Raw genomic sequence first — 25,892 nt, 5'->3', positions numbered from 1 at the left:
ACTTCCTGACACTTAAATCTATACGAGACGTTAACATATTTCTCTTCTTCAGAAACGCTGTCCTTTCCATTGCCAGTCTACATTTTATATCCTCTCTACTTCATCATCAGTTATTTTGCTCCCCAAATAGCAAAACTCCTTTACTTTTTTAAGTGTCTCATTTCGTAATCTAATTCTCTCAGCATCACCCGACTTAATTCGACTACTTCCATTATCCTCGTTTTGCGTTTGTTGATGTCCATCTAATATCCTCCTTTCAAGACACTGTCCATTCCGTTCAACTGCTCCTCCAAGTCCTTTGCTGTCTTTGACAGAATTACAATGTCATCGGCGAACCTTAAAGTTTTTATTTCTTCTCCATGGATTTTAATACCTACTCCGTCCGCCCCCGGTAGCTGAGTGGTCAGCGCGACAGACTGTCAATCCAAAGGGCCCGGGTTCGATTCCCGGCTGGGTCGGAGATTTTCTCCGCTCAGGGACTGGGTGTTGTGTTGTCCTAATCATCATCATTTCATCCCCATCGACGCGGAAGTCGCCGAAGTGGCGTCAAATCGAAAGACTTGCACCAAGCGAACGGTCTACCCGCTGGGAGGCCCTCGTCACGCGACATTATATACAGACTGAATAACATCGGGGAGAGGCTACAACCCTGTCTCACTCCCTTCCCAACCACTGCTTCCCTTTCATGCCCCTCGACTCTTTATAACTGCCATCTGGTTTCTGTACAAATTGTAAATAGCCTTTCCCTCCCTGTATTTTACCCCTGTCACCTTTAGAATTTAAAAGAGAGTATTCCAGTCAACAGTGTCAAAAGCTTTCTCTAAGTCTACAAATGCTAGAAACGTAGGTTTGCCTTTCCTTAATCTATTTTCTAAGATAAGTCGTAGGGTCAGTATTGCCTCACGTGTTCCAACATTTCTACGGAATCCAAACTGATCTTCCCCGAGGTCGGCTTCTACTAGTTTTTCCAATCGTCTGTAAAGAATTCGCGTTAGTATTTTGCAGCTGTGACTTATTAAACTGATAGTACGGTAATTTTCACATCTGTCAACACCTGCTTTCTTTGGGATTGGAATTATTATATTCTTCTTGACGTCTGAGGGTATTTCGCCTGTCTCATACATCTTGCTCACCAGATGGTAGAGTTTTGTCAGGACTGGCTCTTCCAAGGCCGTCAGTAGTTCTAATGGAATGTTGTCTACTCCTGGGGCCTTGTTTCGACTGGGCTTCAACATATGAAATATCTTGAACAGAATGACCAACCGGCATGGATTCCGAAAATGTAGATCATGTGAAACCCCACTCGCACATTTTTGACATTACATACTGAAAGTCATGGATCGAAGCCATCAGGTAAATGCAGCATTACTCAATTTCCGAAAAGCGTCTGACTCAGTATCACATCTACACTTATTACCAAAAGTACAATCGTATGGGATACCGAACGAAACTTGTGACTAAAAGTTATAAAGAACGGAGAGTCATCGCCAGATGTAAAAGTATGTTCGGTAGTGCCTCAGGGAAGTGTCATTGGACCTTTGCTGTTCATGTTGTATAATGGTTCAAATGGCTCTGAGCACTATGGGACTTAACATCTGAGGTCATCAGTCCCCTAGAACTTAGAACTACTTAAACCTAACTAAGGACATTACACACATCCATGCCCGAAGCAGGATTCGAACCTGCGACCGCAGCAGTCTCGCGGCTCCAGACTGAAGCGCCTAGAACCGCTCGGCCACCGTGGCCGGCCATTCCTGTGTCAGCTGGCCCATACTGGTCCAAGCAGATGCACGTGCCTGCCTGCCCAAGGATTTGCCGGAACAAAGCATCAGGTGGTAGCATTTTTTTGATAGGGAAATCTCGCCTCCTATCTCTCTCTTTCTCTCTCAAATGGTTACTTCCTGTTTGTGTGAACTCATGCATGAACAACGCGTCCAAACGCGTAGATGAATGTTTTCGTCTCTCCTCAAAAAGCTGTATTCCTATTGCTTAATGCTGAGTCTGTGAAGGTATACAAAGCCTATCGTTACCCCCAGTCGTCATCATTCTGCTCTTGATACATTCAGCGGTCCTCGTTAGTGCGTAGAGTTTTCGATAGTGCATCTACTACGAAGCAGTCAGCAGCAGCAAACAGCAGCAGTGCCAGTGGCAAATGCCTTAGGTAATCAGAGGAATGGGTATTACCGGGTAAGTACATGTTCAATTCGATAACTATAACTTTTTTTCACAATTCAGTCACTAAGAATTTCGTAGTATTGAATATGTATCCTCCTCTTATTGTTTCAGTATATATATCCACCTAATGATGGATCAGTAGAAAGCTGGGAGGCAGCAGTGACAGCAGCAGCAGCACTGTAAGTACATATATTTCTCTTCTTGGAAGTGCTGTGAACATATATATATGTCACTGGGATACATTCTTAAAAAAAATTCTTTCCTTCCAAAATTTTGTCGTTGCACTGACACGACACATTCTTTGTTGTTGTAGGGGATTTTGAGGAAGAGGAGCAGGGCGAGGTGGAGGTTGTGATGCATTCCCTATCACAGCTCTCTTGTAAGTGTATAATAAAAAAATCTTAGTTTTGTGTGCGTATACATTTTTATTTTATTAAATCAATATGTTGATATGATTTAGGGGAACTGGACCAGTGGATCCACAGTGGTTCGTGTGAGAATGATGACATGCCACAATGGGTGGAGGAGATGGAGATGGATCTGCGATGGCATGAGGAGATGCTGGAGGTGGTTCCCAATGTCATGGCGCCTAAACACTCTCACACTACTTGTATAAAGCCGGTGATTATAACGATGTACTTGCAGCAGCACCAAGGTATCTTTATCCGTTTCAGAGATACAGAGATTCAAAGTTACCCTAATTGTACACATAAAATACACATGTAAAATCCGGTGTGAGGCGAAAACGTGGTTTATAAAGTGACGTATCATGGAGAAATAAGTCGTAAAGTGTCTCCGTTATTATCTGGGACTCCTATGTTGTAGTACTGAAGCACGCGCAACATGTTTTTGCACCTAAATTCGGTCTGAGGTGTAAAATTATACTGACCGAAATAAATTCGCAACCCGAAAAATAATTAATGCAGAATAACGAAATTTCGGGAATGCTTTTGTCTAGGTAAAATATTCGAGTGATTAACATTGCATGATCGTAGGTTAACGTAGGCGCGAGGTAACCCATTCAAAACGTGAAATGCTGGTATATTAATAACTGGTGAAGCCAGTTAATGGTTACTGGTTACATTTGAACCAATATACAACATGAACAGCAAAGGTCCAATGACACTTCCCTGAGGCACTACCGAACATACTTTTACATCTGGCAATGACTCTCCGTTCTTTATAACTGAATGTTGACTGCAAGCATGCAAACGTGCATGGTATTGTGGTGTACAGTTGCCGGATGTCAGTTTACGGGATGGAGTTCCATGCCTGTTGCACGTGGTCAGTCACTACAAGGACAGTTAACACTGATTGTGGATGATGCTGGAATTTTCGTGCGATAATGTTCAACATGTGCTCAGTTGGAGACAGATATGATAACAGAGCTGGCCAAGGCAACATGGTGACACTGTGTAGAGCATGTTGGATTACAACAGCGACATGTTGATCGAGCGTTATCATGTTGAAAACACTTCCTGTAAAGCTGTCCATGAAAGGCAGCACAAGAGATCGAGTAATCAGACTGAGGTACAGTTTTGCAGTCAAGGTGCGTAGGATAACCACGAGATTGCCACTACTGTCATACGATATCGCACCCCAGACCACAACGACAGATGTAGATCCTGTGTGTCCAGCACAAAGACAGGTTGCTTGTAGGTCCTGAACAGGCCTCCTTCTAATAACACAAGGCCATCACAGGCACCGAGGGAATACCAGCTTTCATTAGAAAACACTGAAACGTCCCCTTAGAACAATTATACATGACTGTGCTTAAACTGACACACAATATTTTTAGCGCAACGCAATCTGACTTTCAAAAATCCGTACAAAAGAATGGCCCTGACTAACATTAACCTATACCTTTCACAAATCACTTACCTCACCAAAAATCTTCGTTACTCGAACTACTGCAATACAGTGAGCGCCACTACTGCCAGCTACATAATAGATTCAAACTACTGAAGGCACTAACTACTAATAGGCTTAGTTAGCAAATGAAAGATTTTGATAGAGAACAAACAATGTATTTACCTCAATAGTGTTCAAAAGTCATAATGTATATAGCAGTTCATGACATCCAGTCTTACAAATTTCAGAGCTCCGCCATCTCTCTCCCCACATCCACCACTGCTGGCGGCTCACCTACAACTGCTCAATGCTACGTGCTGTTCACATCCATCTGCCCAACACTACAATGGCAGACAACAATGCAAACTAGCCACAGACAGCACACAGCACAGCCAGTGATTTTTCATACAGAGCGCTACGTGGCGTTACCAATAAGAAAACCCAAACAGCCTACTTACATAGCCCCCATGCTCCCCACAAAAAATTTTACAAATTGTTTTGGGCACTGGCCAATACAGATTTGAAAATTTTTTTCATAATTACAGTAAGAAAGATATCAAATGCACACACTTATTAATACAACGTTGGTCAAAACCTAAAATTTTCTCACAGTCCATAAAGACAGTCCTGATCGTTCATCACAGTAAAATTGCAGTGTTTTTCTCAAAGTCTGAGCTTTAAAAGAAAATGCACACGGAAGTAGTGGATTTCCATGCAGTCTTGAAGAAGTAGTGTTGCCCTTCCAACGGAAAGACAGTGCTGACTCTCGACATGCAGATAGGTAAAGGGCCACAACAGAGCAAACCCACAGCGGAGTCAGTCGAAGTTTTGAATAATATTGGTAGGTAGGTCATCACAGAGCAGACCCACTGCAGTCGTGGTAGATAGTATGGTATTGGTGGGCCACCAGAGGTGCAGACCCACTGCAGTCCTTGTAAAAATAATGGTAGTGGTGGGCCATCAAAGATGCAGACCCACTGTAGTCCTTGTAGAGACGGCCAGCAGCCATCTGTTGCGACTGTGCAGGTGCACAATCACCATCGAAGAGTCTTGTGGAGAATATAACAAGTCCACACACCACCACTTGTGCACTCACAAATATTTTTCTAATTGTCCTTAGAACCAGCAATGCTGTTAACCAGTCCCTTGCTGAATTATTAACACTCGTGCAAACACTATCAGTCCCTACTTCTCACATATTGTCCATATACTATGACCAACAGAAACGTGTGCAGTGAAATGTAACTTACAAGTTACTTTATTTGATGAACTGGTGTCAATTACAATTTTATAACAAGAATACAATAACAAAGGTACAAAATACATCATTAAAGAACATAACAATACAGATAACATTTGCAGTAATAGGGGCTTTACAAAAGAATAGAAATAAACATATACATCAGTGTTACAGGAATTATGACATAAGTAAATACATAAAAGATCAGACTAACTTTTGAAACATCAACTTCACACATGAACATTAAAACAAAGCAGAATAAATAATGTCTAAACATCTTTACAAAGTAAATAACATAGTATTAGAAAAATGCTACAACATAACTCTCATCAGCTAAACATATAAAGACAGGAAAAACGCAAATACACAAGAGTACACAAACACATAGCAGAATAACACAAGAGGAAAGGGCAGGGTTTGTTTTCAGTGTAACATTTGGTACTGCAGTGCAACCCAAAACTTCATTCCATAGATCTTTTGTCTTATTTCAACATTTGTTTCCACCAAAAAAATCCTATCCAAGCATACTTTCTGTATTTATATGTTCACACATTTCATACCTCATTATTTATTTCCAAGAAAATCCTACCTAAAACTATTGTCTCTAAACCCTACTTTTTTGTTCATATCCACTTTCAAAATACTTTTTTGGCCAAACCATTTTCTTATAGCTTCTCAATGCATTTCTTCCAATTCATCATAGTTAGTTCCTTATATAGTCTACCCCCTCTTAAGTTAACTTAAATCTACTCAGCTCAGATGCATAAACTAAGGGACGAGCCAATGCAGCAGCACAAAACAATTAATACAAACAGCAATGACAAAAAAATGCAAATTGGCAAAGCAAGCAGCAGTAAATCTAAATTTGGAGAGCAAATGCAACATTATCACTAATATGAGCCAATGTGCAGCAAAAAGAAAAATAAATCAGTAGTAAAACTGGCTTCACAGAGCAATACAAAGTGAAATTTAGTAGCACTATGCCTGGCAAACAGCAGCACGAAATGCAATAACTAATATCTAAACATGACAAAGCTCAAGCATAAAAAATATTACAGTAAGGATGGCCATGTCTAATACCTATGTCACACCTTAATACTAGAGTGATGCATCACCTTTACTTACTGTACCAAAAATTTACCAAGTCACTGACAAAAATTATCTATGCAATTCCTGTGAAGGGAAATGTCTTTTTGTGCACCCTCGTTTTTTTTTTTTTTTGGAAGTAGATCATAAAATTATTTATTTACTGGATCTGTAGGCATAAAATATCTATATTAGTACAGCTATTAAATTTTATTTTAACCAATGCTGCAGTGTGGCTAGAAACTAGATATTAAACAAATTGAGCAATCTCTCAACTAGAAAGACAATAGATGTAAAAATGTTTCTCATCATTTCATTAGGAATTTTAGTAAATATCATGAATTAAGAGCTCCACAGTGTAATCATACGTTTTCAAGTTTGAGCGTGTCGTATTTGCGACGCTTTCTACAAAGAAATGTCAATAGCAAGGATAATGGCCTCTTTTTTTTCCACCTGTGCCTCTGAAAGGCACACACTAATGGCTTTTTTTCAGCCGACTGTCATGCAGCTGGGTGCCCACGACGCATTACGTGAAGGTGGTCACTTAACTTTCTTACCGATATACACTCCTGGAAATGGAAAAAAGAACACATTGACACCGGTGTGTCAGACCCACCATACTTGCTCCGGACACTGCGAGAGGGCTGTACAAGCAATGATCACACGCACGGCACAGCGGACACACCAGGAACCGCGGTGTTGGCCGTCGAATGGCGCTAGCTGCGCAGCATTTGTGCACCGCCGCTGTCAGTGTCAGCCAGTTTGCCGTGGCATACGGAGCTCCATCGCAGTCTTTAACACTGGTAGCATGCCGCGACAGCGTGGACGTGAAGCGTATGTGCAGTTGACGGACTTTGAGCGAGGGCGTATAGTGGGCATGCGGGAGGCCGGGTGGACGTACCGCCGAATTGCTCAACACGTGGGGCGTGAGGTCTCCACAGTACATCGATGTTGTTGCCAGTGGTCGGCGGAAGGTGCACGTGCCCGTCGACCTGGGACCGGACCGCAGCGACGCACGGATGCACGCCAAGACCGTAGGATCCTACGCAGTGCCGTAGGGGACCGCACCGCCACTTCCCAGCAAATTAGGGACACTGTTGCTCCTGGGGTATCAGCGAGGACTATTCGCAACCGTCTCCATGAAGCTGGGCTACGGTCCCGCACACCGTTAGGCCGTCTTCCGCTCACGCCCCAACATCGTGCAGCCCGCCTCCAGTGGTGTCGCGACAGGCGTGAATGGAGGGACGAATGGAGACGTGTCGTCTTCAGCGATGAGAGTCGCTTCTGCCTTGGTGCCAATGATGGTCGTATGCGTGTTTGGCGCCGTGCAGGTGAGCGCCACAATCAGGACTGCATACGACCGAGACACACAGGGCCAACACCCGGCATCATGGTGTGGGGAGCGATCTCCTACACTGGCCGTACACCACTGGTGATCGTCGAGGGGACACTGAATAGTGCACGGCACATCCAAACCGTCATCGAACCCATCGTTCTACCATTCCTAGACCGGCAAGGGAACTTGCTGTTCCAACAGGACAATGCACGTCCGCATGTATCCCGTGCCACCTAACACGCTCTAGAAGGTGTAAGTCAACTACCCTGGCCAGCAAGATCTCCGGATCTGTCCCCCATTGAGCATGTTTGGGACTGGATGAAGCGTCGTCTCACGCGGTCTGCACGTCCAGCACGAACGCTGGTCCAACTGAGGCGCCAGGTGGAAATGGCATGGCAAGCTGTTCCACAGGACTACATCCAGCATCTCTACGATCGTCTCCATGGGAGAATAGCAGCCCGCATTGCTGCGAAAGGTGGATATACACTGTACTAGTGCCGACATTGTGCATGCTCTGTTGCCTGTGTCTATGTGCCTGTGGTTCTGTCAGTGTGATCATGTGATGTATCTGACCCCAGGAATGTGTCAATAAAATTTCCCCTTCCTGGGACAATGGATTCACGGTGTTCTTATTTCAATTTCCAGGAGTGTATTTACAACACCATTTTGCACTACAGTGACAGTCTCATATAAAAAATTTCACAGGTCGAGAATTTGCGTTACAAATGTGTAGAAAGAAAGTCCTATAAATATAACCGTGTCCAAAAAATTTTGTTGGCGTTGTGATACATTTACGCATATACATACATTTCATAATTCTGAAAGTACGATTCTTGGTTTTCAACATCCTTTTTTCACAAATCAGAGTCCCTAACCACTACTCATTATTCCTTACCTTATGATACATATACATATTCATCAACACTTCTTCAATATTTCATCATAAGAAATACATAGCATAATCAAATTCCTCATATACGGTAGCATCATCTTATTTATAATAAACATACCTCAACAGCATAATACACATCGTCATCGTAATAATATCATAATATCTCAGTCAATTCTCAAAAACGTCGTAGCTTCCTCCTTTCATCTTCTTCGCGGATGGATCACTTAGGACCACGCGTAATCAACATTTGTTGGCCTTCCTTTTCGCCCAGTATTCCTTCATAAACAACGAGTGGGCTAGCTTTCGTTGCGTAGACCATGTATGTCGGTTAGTTTTTCTCTCTTCTTCCTCAAAACCCCGTGTGTTTGTGATTTTTCTGATTTCATTTCTATCATGTAGATTTGGAGACCCTAATTCTCTCAGGTCTTTTTCTGTCTGTTTGTACCAGTTTGGTCTTGTAGTTTTGTTCTTTAAAAATGTATGGATTTTGTGCGTTAACCTGTTTCAGTCCATTCTTTCTAAGTGCCCCATGAATTGGATTCTTCTCATGCGCATTGTGTCTGTTATTTTGGAGATATTTCTATATATTTCTGCATTGGGTTTTGGATAATGTACCCCATCTTTAGTTCTTGGTCCTAGGATTTTCCTCATTATCTTACGTTCTTTCACTTCTAATTCCTCTTTTAGTGTTCTATGTTGAAGGTTTAGTGTCTCAGATGCGTAGAGAGCTTCAGGTCTAATTACTGTTGTGTAGTGTCATATTTTGCAGTTCCACGTGAGACTATTTTTGTTGTAAATGTTTTTTGTTAACTGAAACGCCGTCTCCATTTTCTGGACTCTTGATCTGACAGATTTCTTTTCATTACAATTTTCTGCAATCCATTCACCTAAATATTTAAATTCTTTTACTCGAGAGATGTAGTTATTACCAGTTTTGAGATCAGAAGGTGCATCTTTGACGTCAGTCATAAATTTTGTTTTTTTCAAATGAAATTTGTAATCCTATTTTAGCTGCCTGTTCTTGTAATAATTCTAGCTGTTTCTGTGCATCAGTAATGTCTTGTGCGATCAGTGCCATGTCATCAGCAAATGCTAAACAGTGTAATTCTATGCCCTCATATCTTGGTCCCAGTCTGTGTGCTGGTGCACCTGCTTTTTTCCATTCTCTAACAACTTTTTCAAGAGCACAATTGAAGAGCACTGGGGACAGTACATCCCCTTGTCGTACTCCTGTGTCTATTTCAAATTCTGTGCTCAATTCTCCCATAAATTTTACTTTGGATTTGGTCTCCATGAGTGTTTCTTTTATGATGTTTGTTGTCTTTTGATTTAGTCCAAATTCTGCTAATACTTCAAAAAGAGATTCTCGGTCTATACTGTCATATGCTTTTTTAAAGTCGACAAACGTGATGACATAACTTTTGTTTGAAGTACTATGTAAATATTTCACTGAGTTTATCAAGTTAAGGATTTGTTCTACGCAAGATCGACTTTTTCTGAACCCGCCTTGGTATTCGCCTAGTTTTGAATCCAGCTGAGGTTCTGCGCGGTTTAGTAGGGCTCTAGACAGAATTTTGTATGTTGTTGACAATAAAGAGATTCCACGATAGTTGTTGGGGTCTGTTTTACTTCCTTTTTTGTACAGAGGATGTATGATTGCAGTCTTCCAATCTGTGGGGATTTTTTCAGTTTTCCAGATTTCATGTATAATTTCTTTGAGTTTTGCAATAAGATTTCCTCCTGCATTTTTCCATAATTCTGCGATGATTTGGTCTTCTCCTAATGCTTTGTTATTTTTCAGTGACTGAATTACCTCTTTAATCTCTTGTAAACTTGGTGGTTTTGAGTCTGGGTTTCGTTGTGTACGATGGAACTCAAATTTTTCTGCAGGCTTTTCACAATTCAGTAATTTAGAAAAGTATTTTGCAAGAATTTCACACTTTTCGGTGTTGGTATGAGCAATTTCCCCATGGTCATTTTTGAACTGGAGTGATGGAGGAGAGTACTTTGTTAATTTTTGTTTGAATACTCTGTAGAAATTTCGGGAATTGTTTTTCTTGAAATCATTTTCTATGTCTTGCAATTTTTTGTCTCCATGTTGTTTACGGACTGTTCGTATTGCTTTTGTGACTGTTTTCCTGGTATCTTTGAGATCTTCCAGGGTCTTTTGATTTTTGTTGCACAACCAATTTTGCCACGCCTGTTGTCTGAGATTTATCAGTTTGTCACACTCATCTTCCTCCAATAATTTCAAAACCTAAAAAAAAAATTCTTTGCTCATTTCAATAGTGTCATCTACCTCAAACGTACTTTAAAAATCATGAGCCCATACCAAATACATCATTCAGAGCTCTCATAGTATCACAATGGTTCCGAAAAAATATGAACAGTTCACAAAGTACAGACGAAATACAATTTCATAAGTCTGAAGTTATCCAACTGTGTAATTGCGTAAACATCTGTCACTGACGTGGTAAAAAAAAATGTTTCTCTATTAAATAATCAGATAGCTGTGTAATTCTGTGTTAGAGAAATATGGTACCGATGTGTAAAGTTGTATAAGCAAATACCATATTAGCTAGGGCTCCTTGTGCTTGCCAAACACATGGTACACAAAGTAAGGATGTACCCCCTGAGGATTAATGTAATTATACCCTCAGGTGTTACAAATTACAGAAATGGAATAAAATGTATCACGGAAAACTTTCTTTGTAATTCAAAAATCTTTAAAAAAATAAATGTTTTAGGTACAAAATTAATCACTCAAATACATGTCCTTTAGCGCTAAATGTGCGTCTTGCCATAAGATAATTCTGTGGAAGTGTCGTAGTTATCGTCCTCTGTAAGCTAAGTTCTGCTGAAGTCAATGTACTCACCTTGTAATAAACAAAAGTGAAATGCTTTGCGTATAGATATCGTAGTTATTACGTACCTTACCGTGATCAAGAAAGTACTATAATGTAACGTATTGTTGTGCTAGAGAAAAGGCTGTCTCATTGTAGCTATACCTCAAAAGTTACTACTAAAACATGTTTTACTTTCCAGAATAATACATAAAAACTGTGCAGATATAAAACAGATGCTCCGCAAAAGCAACAATTTAAACTGTGTCACACATTAGTAGCGTAGTGATATAATCGTGTAGCTATCAAATAAACTAACCACTGTGTCATCTGGTATCTCTCAGAAAGTACTTTAAATCCAGAATGTATTTTCAAGTAAACCAAAACGTTGCATTAAAATCTCATTAGCAGTATATGTTCTAAGTATGTAAGCCTGATAGTCGTTACATAATCGTGCAACTAGCAAGCAAGAATGTACAAATAACAACATTGTGTCGTCTGTTCACTATAACAATGCATTCGTAATTTCTGTTTAAATAAGTTCTATTGGTTCTAGACTGGATAGTTACCTTCAAAACATTGTTGCATGTTAACAGTTTCTCAGTGTGACAAACTGTACTAGTAGCGTGAAGTGAAAAATTTTATGGCAAAGACAAAGTTAAAAAGCAGATTATCTCTCAATAAGCGGTTTTACATGTGAAGTGTGGTGCAATCCTTTATTCTTCATAGTACTCAGAGTTTCAACCTGAACGCAATTATCATGCGGTATACGTCGGTAAAGAATACTGGAATTTTTCTCAAGGTTAGCGTCTATGTTATTTTTCTCTGAGCCAGCCAGCGCACGTGGCTGCCTGCGGTGCGAGTCATTGTCTGCTATCTCTTTGCTGGCGTGCATCGTTATTGGGATTAGGAGACGTAACTTCTACAAATTCACCGTGCCAAGAGGGCCCAGCCCTGTTTGAATCCCGCCAGTTCTGATGCAGTTCAGGTCTGTCGTTACGATTATATCGTCTGTCGTCCTGTCGGTAGATTCCATAATTTCGTTCTTGTCGGTCACGTGGTGGAGAATTTCTCCCTGAATCGTAACTGTGCGCTGGACTGTTGCGTCTAAAGTTATTCTGTCTCCCTTGATAATAATTATTTTGGTTCCCATATTGTCTGTTTCTCTGATTGTCTCGGTGATAGTCACTACCGCAGAGATGTGATCTTTCCCTGTAATTATTACCTCTCTGCCAACGGTTGTCATACGGGTGGTGTCTGTTTTGGTCACGATTTGTGTTGTGAGAATAGCCTTGTCGTGTCCAGTTATTATTTCTGTCATCGCGGAATTGTGACGGATGTGACCTGTAATTGTTGTGTTCCTGTTTTCGCGTTCAGCGATTGTCAGTGACAATTTCCAATTCTTGTAACAGTCCCTGAAAAGCTTCAATGTCATCTTTGCAACGTCCTGCCAAAATAATACGTCGTAAATGTTCAGGTAGTTTGATTAAGCAAATGCGGATGAGTTCTGAGGGGCTGTATGGGTTTGACAGGTACTGATTCTTGTGCAACATGTCTTCAAAATATTTCACAAGACTGGAAAATTCAGATTGTTCCAAACGTTTCATCATTATGATGCTATGTTTTACTAGGTCTTGTGTAGCTTGAGACCAATACGCTGAGGGCAAGGCATGATAAAATTCTCCTTCACTGTGACAATCATGAATGACCGATCGCATTCTTACAGTTGGTTCATTCTCGAAGTAGCCACACATAAATTCTAACCTATGCTCCAATGACCAGTTGGGAGGAAAACAATGAGAGAATTGATGAAGCCATGCTTGTGGATGAATGTCGTTGTCAGAATTCTTAAATGTTTTGAATTTACGTGTAGTAATGAACAGCTTATAGTCAAAATCATCGTGTCGGCGAGTCGCACATCGCTCATTGTTACTTCGTTTCGGCGGTTCCATCTCAAAATTCAATGCGCCTTGCCAATTTCTTTCATAATTTCCGAAGTGTCCTGTGTTATTATTTTGTGGTTGTTCTGTATTTCTATGTCCCTCTTCCCGTACTGGAGCGTGAGTGTCGTCCGAAAAATGTAATTCTTGTATTACTTGTGCCAACTGATCTTGTACTTCCCGGATTTCTCTTTTGTACTGTGTATTGATTTGATTTTGATTTTGTTTGAATTTTCTAATTTATTCATACTCTTCAGTGTCCGTGAAGGCTACAGGTCTTGTGTCATTCAGATCATCATCTACCTTTGTAGATAAGTTAGTGAACTGATCTGAAAGTTCTGCTACTTCATCCGATAGTGAAATTATTTCCTCTGTGTGTTTTTCTGAACCAAGTTTCAGAGGGTCCATTTGTGTTGAAATCGTATCTGCTGTGTCCTTTAAGTTTTCCTGAGTTTTTGCAAGTTGCGTAACGGAATCGGTAGATGCAACTGAGTCAATTTTAGCTTGCAAGGTGTCGTGATTTTCATGAACAATAGTTTGCAGTTCTTTTATGGCTGCTTCGTGATTCTGTAATGCATTTTCATGACACGAAAAAATAGGTTGGAAATGCTCACAAATTTGTGTTTTTACGTCATTACAGACTTTTTGGCATTTAGATTCAATGTTATGTAACTCAGTAGTTAAATCTTCACGTGTTTGTTCAAGTGTGGTGTCTAACTTCCGAAGATTTTGTTCCATTGTGTCTAACTGTTGCTGTGTTTGTCTCTGGTATTGTTCCATTGTGTCTAACTTTTGAAGATTTTGTTCCATTGTGTCTAACTGTTGCTGTGTTTGTCTCTGGTGTTGTTCCATTGTGTCTAATTTTGAAGATTTTGTCCCATTTGTTTCTGATTTTGTTCAAACGTTGTGTCTAACTTTTTTAGCCTTTGTCCCATTTGTTGCATTAACTGTAATAACAGTGCACTGGTGTCTGAAACATGTTCCTCAGTGCTATTCGGCAGTGCATTTGAAGCGGCAATTTGAAAGTAGAAAATGTGTCTTGACTTATTTGAGAAAACGGTGAGGACGAAAACCTGAATCTACAGTATTTGCAAAATTGTGTCCTGTCATTTCGGATTCCTGAGGCGAGCAGCTGCCGACCGATCGATCGATAACGCTTCCCTGTTCACTAATTGTTTCACTGCCTACACCATTATTTGCAGCCCGCTCCATTTCCCTATGCACAATTACCAAATTACTACTTTGAACATTAGTTAATTCGTTACATGGTGACGCTAACACACTGCTTTCGTCTTCACTGTCATTTCTCAGTTTACTTTGGAGCCTAGTATTACGTTTTTCACACGCCATTATTGTCACAATATTTCACACGACAACACAGAAAAACACAATTTGAAGAGCAAAATTAAGAGAACACATAACATAGCACTGAAAATAATATCTAGTTAATTGCAAGCGCAGCTGCGAAATACTTGGTGCAAATTTACATGCGTGCCACACCTGTTTTACTGTACAACAATGAAAGACTGCAGCTACAAAGGAGATTCTCTCTACAATTACGCCCTAGCAATAAACAAAATTTACACTAATTACACAAACTAGCGCAACGCAATCTGACTTTCAAAAATCCCTACAAAAGAATGGCCCTGACTCTCTTCTTTACTCGAACTACTGCAATACAGCGAGCGCCACTACTGCCAGCTACATAAAAGATTCAAACTACTGAAGGCACTAACTACTAATAGGCTTAGTTAGCAAATGAAAGATTTTGATAGAGAACAAGCAATGTATTTACCTCAATAGTGTTCAAAAGTCATAGTGTATATAGCAGTTCATGACATCCAGTCTTACAAATTTCAAAGCTCCGCCATCTCTCTCCCCACATCCACCACTGCTGGTGGATCACCTCCAAGTGCTCAACGCTACGCTCTGTTCACATCCATCTCAATGCAAACTAGCCACAGACTGCACATAGCACAGCCAGTGATTTTTCATACAGAGCGCTACGTGGCGTTACCAATAAGAAAACCTAAACAGCCTGTCATTATATATATATATATATATATATATATATATATATATAGCAGTTCATGACATCCAGTCTCACAAATTTCAAAACTCCGCCATCTCTCTCCCCACATCCACCACTGCTGGCGGCTCACCTCCAACTGCTCAACGCTACGCGCTGTTCACATCCATCTGCCCAACACTACAATGGCAGACAACAATGCAAACTAGCCACAGACTGCACACAGCACAGCCAGTGATTTTTCATACAGAGCGCTACGTGGCGTTACCAATAAGAAAACCTAAACAGCCTACTTACAACACAACAGACCGTCACCCTGCTCTCCAATGAGCTCTCGCTGGACATGACTGAAGTCTTTGATGGTGGTGGTTTGGGGACAGTGAAATGCACGCTACGATACGTCTGGCTCGGTGCTGTCCTACAAGTAACCAATTTTTAACAGTTCGTTTTGTCACTGTGAAGCCAAATGCCGCTCTAATTGCCGCTGAAAATGCAGTACGATGCGCCAGAGCCATACCCCGTACACTATTATCTTTCCTCTCGCCAGTGCCACGTGGCCGTCCGGAGTCCGGTCTTCATGCGACCGTAGATTCTCGGACCACCGCTGCCAGCAGTCATGCACAGTGGTACATTCCTGCAAGTCTTTCTACAGTATCGCAGAAAGAACATCCAGCTTCTCGTAGCCATATTACAGGACCTCGTTCGAACTAACTGAGATGTTGGGAATGGCGTCTAAGTCGTCTTAAGGTAACTTGTCAGTGAACGACTGGAAAAACAGTAGGAATTTTCATAAATTTTATGAAGGTCTAACTACATAACGTGAACTCCGAATACGAAGAAATTTTAGGACAATGAAAGTGTTTTAAGGATGAAGATTTTGGTATAAGAATAATCAGAATAGCTTTGATATAAAGTTTATTATATGAACATTTATATCGGTCAGTAATTTAAAATTTTTCCTGCCAGTCTACGTTTGAAGTCTATAGACTTATTAACTACTTTTCTTTGATGCTTAAAACTTTTTGCACACATTTATGACATTGTTATCTAAAAGTTAGACTACAATCAATGGTTTTTATACTATAAATACATAATTAGACAATAAAAATCAAGGTAATTTTTTTATAATTAATATGAGTATATTTTTCCTCCTGGTGATAGTAAGCTGGTGTCTCCAGTCTAGTTTTCTCCAAATAGTAGCCTGAAATACCACAAAAAATTTCAGACCTCTAGCTCCAATAGATTTTTTGCATAAAATAAACATTTCAGAACATTTGATTCTTGGTAAATTCAGTTTAAAGGTACATTTCATCTGTTACTCACCTCTGTTGTTCTTAAAACCCTCCGGTTGCATAATATTCTTGGTTTGTGTGTTCCTCATCTTCTCTCTTCCTTTTCTTGCTCTCTTTGCTGTTCTAGCCTCTTTGGTTGCCTCAAGAACCCATTTTTCGCCTTCGGCCACTCTCAAGGACTCAATTGTCATCAGTGCTTGTCTCATATTGAAACCAGGAGCTAGTCCCAACAACTCTAAAACATCACATCTGCTAACTGCCCCACCATTAAAGCAAATAACTGCATCTAATGCACCCAATCTCATGATATTGAAACCAACAAACACAGTTTTAGGCAGGTGTTCCCGTATCACATGGTTGAAGCATTCATTAACATTTTGTGTCTTTCCACGTAAGCACCGTGACAATAGTTTAGTGTCACTTAAGTCCCTGTATATGTGCTTAATTGCTTACAATACTTCAAATGGCAGGGAGTGATGGTGTGCATAAGTCTCACCACTTGCTATTGCTTTTTTGTATCTACACCATCCATGTGTCTACACCACTGTCGCAGCGAGCATACTGTGGATGGTCATCCGTAGAAGCCTTATGGAAAAAGGTAGCCCATACTGCTTTCTTCATGGCCTCAATATTGTCTCGATTCCTCCTTATGGCTAAACCATAATAGATCTGCAGTTTTTCCACCTCTTCCTTAGTAAGACGACCCCGCCATCACTGAGCTTTTTCCCCTTCATAAATTTTATTATCTTACGTAAACGTGTGCCCATCCTCTTTTGGACATGAGCAACACACTCTAACTTTTCAATTTTTACAGTTCTTCCATAAGGCATATTTTCCAACACATCTGCAAACCCATTGGAGTTCCGTCTCCAAGGTACTTCACATACCAACATATATTTAAATTTCTTTTTAAAGATGTTCCCGATGTCCGAATTGATTCATTCAACTACCATTTTGTTCACAAAACTCTAAATGTTGATTTAAGACGGGAAATAATTTGAATTTTTGTAGCAGATTCACTAGCAAGTAACCTTAAACGTATTCTTGATTAACATCGACTCACCACGTCCAGTGTCAGAGGTGCCTAGCGCTCACGACCGATACAGTGCGTATATAAACCAAACCTGATTTGTATCGTCTTCTTATGCGGCTGGCACGAAATTTCAATAGACAACATATTTCAGCTTTCCAGTTTTCGTTTATGTCGCACAATTCCTCCTTGGTGTTGCCATTTTTTTCGTCAGTGCAGTTTTGCGTTAATTCAGTTTCACGTAAGCAAACTATCTATATTTGACTGACTAATACATTTATTTTCATTTGAGATACATATCCTGCTGCAGTAAGGAAAAGAAGAGAACCAGCGAAAAAACTCTATCACAGCACAAAAAATGCGAATGTGTTCCTATTTATTTAAAAGACTGACGTGCTGTACCAGCTGCCTCATTCTACCGTCCCCAGCGCCTTTAAAACCTTTCCGAAAAATTTTGACAAGCGAACATATTCGCGCTTTTTTATGCTGAAAGAGAAGAGGACAGTGCCAATGGCAAAGAGACGCAAAAGAATAAATACTGGAAGGTAGTAGACAATGGGTGTGTTATATAAAGAGTGAAGCACACAATGTCAGTGTGAGAGAAAGAGAGGGACACAGTGGCAGTGGAACATAGCTGACAGTGACAGCACAGTGCTAGGAGAAGATTGGAAGAGCCAGAGCCAGAGGAGGAGGAATAAAGATATAGTGAGAGCCAGTGATAATGAAAGACAGAATATATGACTATGACAACGAGGACGAGAGAGATAGCAGTAGGAAGGAAGGAATGAGATATTGGCAGTAAGAGAGAGCAAGAGGGAGACAGTGACAATGAGAGGACTGTGGCTGTGACACAGGAGACAATGAGAGAGAGACACAAAGAAATAATGTCAGTGAATTAGGCTGAGTGAATGACTGAGGAAGGCTAACTGGAAGTTTACAGGTATGAGTGACTCATAGCGTTGGACTAGTGGATGTGAGTGAGTTACAGCTATGGGAGCTTGAGGGAGTTTGAGGTGAACTGCATGTTAAAATCAGCGCGGACATGTTTGTACGCCCAAAATTTTTAAGAAAATCTTTGAAGGTGCTGAGGAAGGTAGAATGAGCCAGATGGTACCCAGTTTTAAGAGTCTTTTAAATAAACAGCAACATATTCGCACTTTTTATGCTCCGATACGAGCATTTTTGCCCTGGTAGAATTGATTTTTTAAGTCGAGTTTTCTCAGCTATTCCATTTTTGAGTTGTGTCACTGTTCTCGTCGGAGAGCGATTATGGTCAGAAAAAATGTTTAAAGTACTTTTCCAAATGAGCAACACTGACCATAGTCGCAGGAACTTGTCTTTTAAATCCATGGATTCATTCTCCCATTGTGTTCGTAAAGGTCACAATCACACCCTTCAAGAGCAAGCAAATTCCGTCAAAAAAACTTTAATGCCCCACCAAAGACCTGTAGACATGTCGGCCTAATTCAAATACCTGACGCAGACTACCCTTTTCCGTATGTCAGGCAATACTACATCGAGGCTAGTGAGGACAAATTATGCTTATCCACGGCTATATTATACACGAGATTGTTCGAATTACCTTCTTTACATCCAAAACAAACTGTTTATCATAGAACGAACTGAGCGCAAGTGTGGCTTATAGACGTCAAATGTTGCCGCGCACCAACGTCAAGTCGCAATGCTGGGACGTTGTCAGTAACAAGGTGGTGACGCGAGTGTAACTGTTTCGAATCGGAACGGCACCGGACCATATTGCATAAGCACTCTCTACAAGACGCCCTAGAACACTGTTTCGTGTGCTCCAGTCAAAAGGAAAGTGATCGCGGATCTGGCCTATGTCATTCACACGGCATCTTCAGTAGTTCCTTTAGAAAATATGTTACTATCTAACTGAAACTTCTATACGGTTGAAATGCAGAAATGTTAAGAGTGGTATATGGCTCTTATCTCTTAACGTACCGACGCTGCTTTTAAAAGAAGAGTTGCTACTGTCTTTTTTTCCTTTGTGAGGAATAGTTTTCTTTCTTGTTGCCTTCTAGAGTAATTTGTCCCAACTTCTTTTCCTGACATGATTTCTTTTTCACGAATATTTATTTTATTCTTTTACATGAAAAAGTTATTTATTTTTTTCAAGAGGAATCTTATTTTCTATCTTATTTTCTAAAAAGAGTTATTTCAGCAATCTGGAAGGCTCTCTAGAGCAAATGCCGTGAGGAAAATATCATTACGAGCTACAAGTTTGAGCCAATTGAGACGGTTTTATGCCGACCATAAGGTGAGGCTAAAGGGCCGGAAAGAGGCCCTTGAAAATAATGTGCCTAAGTGGCTGAGCGCCAAACGACAAATCGAAAGTTCTTGGGATTTTTATTTGTCTCTTGTTACTTCTTTGACAACGGGCAACGTGTATGAATGAGAGAAATTCCGAGTTTCTCGTCGTTCAGAGTTCAGGTTAAACTACAGGGTGGGTAAGAAAGTTTAAAGATTGAGGGAAAGGACATAGCACATCCAAAAGGAGCCTGCCCAATGAAACACTGATATGTTCAAACCAACATTCGGATTATAACAGCTGTACTTTTTTTACAAAAACTGTACAACGTTTCTGGAAATACTTGTAGTTGATAAACTCTTGCGGAAGACGTACTTCGCAACTGCTACAGAAGCTGGATGTAGCCTCCTTTAACGACTGGAGTCTTATTTGCAGTCAGCACCAATGGTACAATGAAAATTGTTGACTCCGCATATTTTCATACCTTGACGGCATATAGAATAACATTTTCGGGCATCAAAATTTTTAGTCCAAAAGCGATTGGTACGAGCTATACATAATGGTAATTCGTGAAGTTCAAGTGGGCCTCGATTTAAACGGCTGCGAATTCCTTCACAGGCATCGCAGTGCAAAGAATTGACTGCATGCACCCATTTAAAACGAATAGCAGAAGTCATACAGTAAAATAAGGTGCAGAAACGATCATAATAGTCCTGGCATATTCTTTACTACCGATCAAAAGAGTGAGCAACGCTTTACAGTAAACGTGGGGTTCGTGACCATTCAGTTTATCGTTCTAAGAAATAGAGATCGCTAATGCGAGGTTGCGCAGTAGCGCTCGACTCAGAGCTGTCTGGAGCGACTCTTGAGGGAGAAAGAAATTTTTACTGCCAGTACATGGTTGATAAGAGAGGTAGGGGAGGGGGAGGGAGGAGTGTAAGTTTCTGAACATCATACCTTGCGCCATTGGCCTAATTACATTCCAAAAATATCCAGAGTGTCTCGTGGAGTGCGGGCAGGTGACTATTGATGGTGAGGCGGCGTTCGTCAAATGGAAATGTTAAGCTGGGCGATCCCATTCTTACTATTCTAAAGGAGCAAGCAATGAACCAGCACTGTATCTCACTCCAACTCTTCTCTCTTTTTGTCATCAACAAAACAAAAACGATACTGCACTTTACACAAACTCTTCATACTCCCCCCTGCTGGTCCAGGGGTTAGAACAGGCCCGAGGTATTCGTGCCTGTCACAAGAGGCGACTACAAGGAGTCTCACACGTTTCGACCTTTATGTGATGGTCCCCTGTAGGGTTTGATTTCCATTTTTAAAAATTTTCCCGAAGAGCGAGATAATTGGCGAAGGGCACCTTACAGGGTGCATAGTGTCCATCATGCGCTGAGACCTCTCGCAGCCTTCGTCGATGTGGATCTGCACTTCCGCTCACTCTCCAGCTGTTGGGCGATGTCACCCTCCTGGGTGCGTTTTCCTCCTTCCTCTGTGCGCTATCGCTTTCTGCGCTGTCGACGAAAACGGCCTTCTAAGCTCGTTTGCGCCTGATACCAGCACGGTAGCCAGTCCGTTATGGTGGGGCTGCCATATACCCTGTTCGTTGTAGCCCAATGACCACACAGGGATCACTCTGCTGATACCTGCGCCGTTAACTCCCCATGTATATAAGGAGTAGATGCCCGTCACCCTGGGGCATCGAGATTCGTGGCAATGGCCATCCTGCCAGGTGGCCTTTGCTGAGGCTGGGTGGCGCCTGTGGGGAGGGACCCTGGTCGGAGTGGGTGGTATCAGGGCAGATGAAACGCCATGAAGCGTAGTACATCATCTCTTGCTGGTGGTCAAACACCAGGACTCTCTAAGAGGCCAAGGTCTAATTTCAATGCTAAGAAATACGACCCCAGTTCGTCTCCCCCCCCCCCCCCACTCCCCCCCAGCCACACCGTGGGAGCAACACAAGCCTACGGATGGCAGCGAAGCTTATTCACCCCGCAACCTCGCATGTACAAGAGTCAATGGGAAATCTTTCTTGTCAATGAAACCTTAGTTTTTTGTGGAGCATTTAGATGACAAGATTTGGGAGGTGGAGGGCTTGTCCAAAATGCGGTCAGGGTCAGTCTTGATCAAAACAGCATTCTCTGCCCAGTCACGGGCACTACTTGCCTGTGACAAAACGGGGGATGTTTCTGTTTCCATCACACCCCATAAGAGCTTCAGTATCGTCCAGGGTATCGTATTTCACAGGGACCTTCTTTTGCAGTCTGACGATGAAATGCGCGCACATTTAGAGCGGCGAGATGTCCATTTCGTCTGGCGCGTCTACAGGTTGCCACTGGTGCCTTCATCTTGGCCTTCAAGAGTGACACATTACCCGAGAAAGTGAAGGTGATAGTCTACAACTGTGACGTAAAGTCATATATCTCTCCCCCAAAGCAGTGCTTTGCCATACATCTCTCCCCAGACGCAGTGCTTTAAGTGCTGGAAGTTCGGCCATATGTCTTCTAGCTGTACTTCCAGAGTCAGCTGTTGGGATTCTGCACGTCCTCCACATCCCAATACTCCCTGTGACCCGCCTCCCACCTCTGTCAACTGTGGAGAGCACCATTCGTGTTGCACGCGAGACTGCAGGATTCTCCAGAAAGAAAGAAAAATAATGGAGTACAAGAGCCTGGACCGACTGATCTACACTGAAGCTAAGACAAAATATGAGAGGCTACATCCTGCGCATATGACGCCAACCTACACCGCCGCTACGACAATGGTTCTACCATTTTCCATTCCGCCATGTACAGTTGGCTCCACACGCCCCCTTGATGATGGGGGGCACTTCCCGCCCTCTTGCTCCCGCACAACCTACTTCAGGAGCAACAACCCACAACCATTAGGGACGTCAGTCCCCATTTCTCAGCTGGAGAGGCGTAAATCTTCTTTGGCTCCTCTCGCCAGGAAGGGATCCCTTGGATCACTTCCTTCCCAGGTTCCTACCAGTGGCAAAGCTGACAGCAGCCAGTGGCTGAAGCAACCACTGGTAGCTGATCGTAGTGCTTCACGTTCCCTCTAAGTCCCTGAAACTGAATCAGTGAAGGCCTCCCAACTGGACAAGCCTAAGGAGAAGTGAGAGAAACCTAAAAAGAAAATGACCCCCAAGAACGAAGGCACTGTGGTGGCATCCACCCCACCACTACCTAAAAGCTCTGTGTCTGAGGATGAGGAGGGGATTCTGGCGTGCGTTGAGGACCTAGACCTCTCTGGGCCCTCAGACACAGTGGATATCAATTGCACAGGTACTTATCTGGTGGCAGCAGGTGACCCTGAGGCATAGACTGCCTCATTCAGTGTTTCATGCCTTCCCAGTCTCACGATCACGTAATCCTCCAGCGGAATTGCGGCGGCTTTTTCCACCACCTGGCTGAGCTACAGCAACTGTATAGCTTTACATCTGGTTTCTGCATTGCCCTCCAGGAGACCTGATTCCCGGCAATGCAGACCCCTGCCCTCCTTGGCTATAAGGGATATTGCAGTAACCATAGCGAATATAATAGTGTGTCTATGTCCTGAACTCAGTATGTAGTGAACCTGTGCCCCTTCAAACCCCTCTTGAAGCTGTGGCTGTTAGGATAAGGACGATGCAAGAAATAACTGTCTGCAATGTATATCTTCCTCCAGATGGTGCAGTACCCCTGAACATATTGGCTGCACTGATTGATCAACTCCCAAAACATTTCCTGCTTTTGGGAGATTTTACCATGCATAACCCTTTGTGGGGTGGCGCCATGGTTACTGGCCGAGGTAGGAAGGTCGAAAATTTACTGTCACAATTCGACCTCAACTCGACCTCTGCCTCTTAAATACAGGCGCCCCTACATATTTCAGTGTGGCACATGGCACATATTCGGCCATTGATCTCTGTGTTTGAAGTCCTGGCCTTCTCCCATCTATCCACTGGAGAGAACATGACGACCTGTGTGGTAGTAACCACTTTCCCCATCTTCGTGTCACTCTCCTGGCGTCATGCCTATGGACGCCTACCCAGCTGGGCTTTAAACAAGGCAGATGGGGAAGCCTTCACCTTTGCTGTCACCGCTGAATCTTCACCACACGGTTCCATCGATGTTGTCGTTGAGCAGGTCACTACAACGATCGTTTCTGAGGCGGAAAACGCGATTTAGGGTGCCCCCAGGGAAAGACAGTCCCTTGGTGGTCGCCGTAGGTCGCTGAGGTAATTAAAGAGCGTCGGCGAGCTCTACAGCGACATAAGCGGCACACTTTCCTAGAGCACCTAATCGCCTTGAAGAGGCTCCGTGCCCGCGTTCGCCAGCTTATAAAACGACGGAAACAGGAGTGTTGGGAGAGGTACGTGTCGATCATTGGGTGTCATTCGTCACCTTCCCAAGTCTGGACGACGATCAGACGTCCTTTTTTTTGGTACCAGACCCCAACAGGTGTCCCTGGCATTAACATCAATGGCGTGTTATCTACCGACGCAAACAGGATTGGCGAGCACTTTGCTGAGCACGATGCTCGAGACTCTGTGTCAGAGAACTACGCCCCAGCCTTTCACACCCTCAAAGTGCGGATGGAAAGGAGAGTCCTCTCGTTCACTACACGCCACAGTGAACCCTACAATGCTCCATTTACAGAATGGGAGCTCCTCAGCGCCCTTGCACATTGCCCTGAAACAGCTCCTGGGCCGTATCGGACCCACAGTCAAACGATTAAACATCTCTTGTCTGACTACAAGCGACATCTCCTCGTCATCTTCAACTGGATCCGGTGCCATGGCGTCTTTCCATCGAAATGGCGGGAGAGCACTATCATTCCAGTGCTCAAACCCGGACAAAAACCCCTTGATGTGGATAGCTACTAGCCCATCAGCTTCACCAACTTTCTTTGTAAGCTGCTGGAATATATTATGTGTTGGTGGTTGGGTTGGGTCCTGGAGTCACGTGGCCTACTGACTCCATGTCAGGGCGGCTTCCATCAGGGTCGCTCTGCCACTGATAATCTTGTGTCCTTCGAGCCTGCCATCCAAACAGCCTTTTCCAGGCGCCAACATCTGGTTGCTACCTTTTTTGATTTACGTAAAGCATATGACACGACCTGGAGACATCATATCCATGGCACGTTGAATGAGTGGGGCCTGCTCCCGATTTTTATGCAAAACTTCCTGTCACTCCATACTCTCTGTGTCCAAGTTTGTGCCTCCCATGGTTCCTCCCATATTCAGGAGAATGGCATTCTGCAGGGCTCCATATTGATTGTCTCTGTATTTTTAGTGGCTATTAACGGTCTATATGCAGATGACTTCTGAATTTCGTACTGCTCCTCCAGTACTGGTGTTGTCGAGCGGCGCCTACAGGGAGCCATTCACAAGATGCAGTCATGGGCTCTAGCCCACAGCTTCAAGTTTTCAGCCGTGAAGCCGTGTGTCATGCAGTTCTTTCGGCGTCGTACCATTCATACAGAACCAGAACTTTACCTTAATGACTATCCACTAACTGTAGTGGAGACATATCGAGTCTTGGGACTGGTTTGCGACGCCCGATTGACTTGGCTACCTCACCTTCGTCAGCTTAAGTGGAAGTGCTAGCAGCATCTCAATGGCTTATGCAGCATGAGCAACACCAACTAGGGTGCAGACCGCTCTTCGCTGCTGCAGCTCTACAGGGCTCTTGTTCAATCCCACCTTGACTATGAGAGTCTGGTTTATGGTTCGGCAGCGCACTCAACCTTGCATTTACTCGACACAGTGCACCACTGTGGCGTTTGACTAGCGATGGGAGCGTTTAGAACGAGTCCAGTGACCAGTGTCCTGGTCGAGGCTGGAGTCCATCCATTGAAGGTTAGGAGTGCACAACTGCTCACCAGTTACGTTGCACATATTCGAAGTTCTCCTGCGCATC

The 25,892-nt window shown here is 42.6% G+C and overlaps 1 protein-coding gene across 1 annotated transcript in view; it reads right to left on the bottom strand.

The window, feature by feature from the left end:
• LOC124712327 overlaps positions 1-25,892 on the bottom strand; it is a 1,282,739-nt gene that overhangs the window by 1,054,605 nt on the left and 202,242 nt on the right. The gene's annotated exons all lie outside the window — the stretch shown is intronic.

Source organism: Schistocerca piceifrons, chromosome 8, assembly GCF_021461385.2.
Source record: "Schistocerca piceifrons isolate TAMUIC-IGC-003096 chromosome 8, iqSchPice1.1, whole genome shotgun sequence".
NCBI lineage: Eukaryota > Metazoa > Arthropoda > Insecta > Orthoptera > Acrididae > Schistocerca > Schistocerca piceifrons.
The sequence above is the reverse complement of the archived record's forward strand: the minus strand, read 5'-3'. Positions and strand labels throughout refer to the sequence as shown.